Raw genomic sequence first — 4,356 nt, forward strand, 5'->3', positions numbered from 1 at the left:
GGGTTTACCTTAGTGTCGCTAGGAAGTTGACCCTTGTTTTTCTTCAATTCAGCCACATCGGTTGCTAATTGAACCATTTGGGTTGTTAGTGATTGGATGCTTTTATCACGAACCTCATCCTTTTGCATTCGAACTTCATCGAGTTGGTTCCGTTTTTGCATCTCCATTTGCATGCTCTTTAGCATCTCCGTCATCTCGTTTCCACCCGAAGACCCCCCTTGTTCTTGACCCGTTTGGTATTGTTTTTGATAGCCTTGGTTGTTCCCGCCTCGGTATCCACCTTGGTTATTGTAAGGTTGGCGTGAACCAAAGTTACCTTGGCTACCTTGAAAGTTCGGGTTAGCTTGATTTGAAGGGTTCCCATACCGAAAGTTTGGGTGGTTCCTCAACCCGGGGTGGTAGGTATTAGAGTTCATGTTGTTGTAGTTTCTACCACCCCCTCCTTGACCTTGAACCGCATGGACTTCTTCGTATTGCCCTTCCACCATCCCTTGGCAATTTTCAGCCGCATGACCTATTTCATTACACAAAGCACAAACATCATAAATTTGGTTAGTAGTTTGAACATTACCATCATCTATGGCGTGCACTTGAGGTCGGGCAATGGCCGGTCGTGCTCTCCTTGATGCTTGAGCTTTCCTCTTTGATGTAGTTGCCATGCTTTCCAAAAACTCCCAATCATCGTTCTCATAATTTGTACCAAAAGTCCCACCGGTGATGGACATTAGATCACGAGCATCTTCGGCACTCAACCCCTCGTGGAAGGCATTCATCAACACCCATAATTCAATTCCATGGTGAGGGCAATTCTTTATCATCATATTGAATCGTTCAAATGCTTCATGGAACATTTCACCATGTTGTTGTTGGAAGCTTCTCAACCCCTTTCTTGCATCGTTGGTCTTTTGGGCGGTGTAAAACTCATCCAAGAAAGTTTGTTGCATCTCCCCCCATGTATATATGGATGCCGAAGGTAATGTGTAGAACCATTTCTTCGCCTTGTCTTCCAAAGAAAATTGGAACAATACCAATTTAATATCGTCAGCCAAGAACCCTTGACTCCCAAGAGTGTTACAAATCGAGTCATAAGCCTCCAAATGAAAGTAAGGCTCCTCCGTTGCTAACCCCTTATATTTTGGTAGACTTTGCAAAGAGTTGGTCCTCACTTCAAATGTTCTCCCTTGATCATTGTGAGGAATGACTACCGGTGAAGGGTTTTGAGTGATTACCGGCCTAAAATGCGCTTCGATGCCCCTCACATTTTCTCTAAGGTGCCTCCTTGGTACACCGAACCTACCTCTTGGAGGAATAGGACCCATTGGCCTTGGTACTTGCCCTTGTGGTGCAATTGGTTGTTGAAACTGTTGTTGTCGCATAAGTGGGCGTTGAGGTGGTCTTTGAAATTGTGGTTGTACATTTTGCGGCCGGACTTGTTGCAATGGGATAGGATGTTGCATTGGTGGCCCTTGTGGTCTTGGCCGAATGTGTTGTGGTATGAGTTGTTGTTGTTGTGGTATTCCACCGACACTTGTCATCCCTTGAGATTGACTTTGCACATATCCAAATTCTCATTGATCACCATAACCCCCGTAAGCATACCCATCTTCATCATAACCCTCAAACTCCTCAAATCCTTCATCATACCCATCTCCTTGAATTCCCGACGATTGCCCAAATGGAAGGGTTGAATATTGAAAACCCGCTTGGTTCGATGGTCTGAATGTTGAAGTAGCATGGACAATGGTCGAAATTGGTGCTATGGTATGGCTTGAATATGACGGACCCGCACCCGGGAAGAAATGGGATAATGGTGGTATAGTAGTGGAAGGGTTAAAGGTAATGGTTGGTTCTTCTTGGGTAGTAATGGGTTGTGTGGTGTTGGTTGGTGTAGTGTCATGAGGTGGAGTAGGAATTGTAGTGGAATTTGGTATGGTTGTGTTTGGTGATGGTTGTGTGGAAGTAGGTATAAATGATGAGGTCGTTTGACCCGTTGTAGGTGGAATTTGTGAATCAGCCATGATGTTTCTTGGTGTAATTGGTGAAGTGGGTGAACCAATGATTCAGTTTTCTCGTAATAAAACCCTGTTTTGCCTTAGCGTTCTTTCGATTTCCGGATCAAATGACAATGGTGACGCTTTGTGAGAGCCTCTAGTATGCATACACCTGTAGAACCTGCACACTAAACACACCAGTGTAAACCCGAAAATAACAAAGCAAAACTAACAAACTGACACACGTTGCGCACTACTCCCCGGCAACGGCGCCAAAATTTGACGTGAAGTTGTAGGTACACGCAAATTTAATCCCAATAACAACTATAGATAGTGGTAAAAGGGTATCGAACTCAGGGAGTATGTGGAAAGTGTGTTGATTTTATAGCTTTGCGATTAAACTACAATTAACCTAATTTGCAGAAAATAAAGATCAATGAGTTGGATTGTTGTTTTAGAAAACTAAATTAATAACTAAGTGCAAATAAAGATTGGTTGTTTAACAGATTAGGAGAGCAATGACCATCTTAGGATTCAGTTTCCTTTAACAATTGTGTGAAATTTCAACTAGAAAGAGTTACATAGACATAACTCGTACATACATAATCGAAGTGATAAAAGGGAACAAAGTACTCAGATTCTAATGCGAGGTTGTTTCCCGATGATCAATCAATCAATAACCAACCCTAACCCTTCCCGTGATATCTCGATTGCCAACGGCACCAAGAACGTACGATCGAGACTAGCAATTGCACTATCGATTAACAAGCTACAAACAATTATGCATATACCATGATATTCAAGCAACGCAAGTTATCATTCTAGAAATTCAGAAATAAACACACAAAAGTTCAAAATAAACCTTCACCTAAGATGATCACCGAGAGTTTTAGCCACGCATAGCTTGGTGAATCATCATAACAAGTAGTTCAATGTTCATACAAATCAAAATCACAAACCGAATGTTAGAAAATGTTCCAAGCAAGCCAAATCACCCAAAATCGCCCCTAGTGTCTCCAATAACCGACCAATGATGATGATAAGTGAAAAGACACCATAAAACTGTTTTTTAATGAGCGGTTACATATTTTCGCGTCGCCTCCACCGTAACTTACGGCTCTACCGTAAGTTACGGTGCACATAAAAGTGTTACGGTGCAAGTCTTCTGGTTTACGGCAGCATCCAGGTGGAATTCAGGTCCACCGTAAATTACGGTAGGACCGTAATTTACGGTGGAAAGCTAAGTGTTCTTCTTTGTTTCATCTTTTGCTCCACACTCGACCCGTTCAACTTCAAACCTTCCAAAGCTGCATTTTTCTTCAATTTAAGCCGCCAAACCGCACCTGAGACATAAGCAACAGTAGTTATCTAATTCGAGATAATTACACACTTAAATGAGGGATAAACTTGTCTTTTAACATCATAAAGGGTTGTCCAATGGACCACCCGTCAGGGGTATCGATTCGGTGCCGACTTTTGGCGTTTTCGGTACCGGTCCAGTACTAGGATTTACCAGTTTTTACGTTGAAATACCGGTGTCGTACTGGGTATTTTCGTTTCCGGTTCGGCACCAGGATTTACCAGTTTTTACATTCAAATACTGATACCGTACCGGGTATTTTCAGTGCCGGTACCCATTTTTGGGGATTTTTCAGTATTGATAGGTACCAAGTTTATCCCTGTATGCAAAACTATGAAATTGGATTATATTAGTTGTAGTTCCTTTGTGTGTTTTTCTTAATTGAATTTGGAATGATAAATAAGGATTTCTTAGTTCAGCTACTAATGGTTTATTATAAAGTTATTTAGGTTTTAGGCTTCAAAATGTGTAATTAGAGAGCTAATAGTGATGTCATTCATTGAGAAAGAAAATGATTATGTAACATGAATTGGAGTTACCTAATAGGAACATTTAGTTTATTTATATTGACAACTTCAAGTATATTTTAATTATTAATATCTCCATCTCAAATTTATTGTCCATTTTTATATTTTAATCGTCCACTTTTAAAGTCGAATAACTATTTGCTTCATGTTGATGATATTTTTAAATTTGTTTCTTCTTTGAAAGAAGTTTTATGTATATTAGTAAATTAACATGGTTGGTTTATGTCTTAATGAATGGCATAATTGATAACTATGGCTGGAACCCGGAAGGCGTTTACACGATCCCATTTGTGTTGTGTATAAAGAAAAAATCCATGTCATAACTGATATTGCAAACACTTGATCCTAATATGTTACTACCTTTGAGGAGTTGGAGATACAAAGATTTGAGGTATGTTAACTCGACCTTTTTTAAAGAGGTGCAATTTTGACCCATTTATTTGTAACTTGATCTAGGCTATATTCTATTTTTAGCAAG

At 40.3% G+C, this 4,356-nt stretch overlaps 1 non-coding gene across 1 annotated transcript; it reads left to right on the forward strand.

Moving 5' to 3' along the window:
* The first annotated feature begins 789 nt into the window (after positions 1–789).
* On the forward strand, positions 790–895 carry LOC118489401. The gene has a single exon (XR_004887420.1). It is a non-coding gene; the product is annotated as a small nucleolar RNA R71 (small nucleolar RNA).
* Positions 896–4,356: the final 3,461 nt, after the last annotated feature.

Source organism: Helianthus annuus, chromosome 17 (genome assembly GCF_002127325.2).
Source record: "Helianthus annuus cultivar XRQ/B chromosome 17, HanXRQr2.0-SUNRISE, whole genome shotgun sequence".
In the NCBI taxonomy this organism is placed as follows: domain Eukaryota; kingdom Viridiplantae; phylum Streptophyta; class Magnoliopsida; order Asterales; family Asteraceae; genus Helianthus; species Helianthus annuus.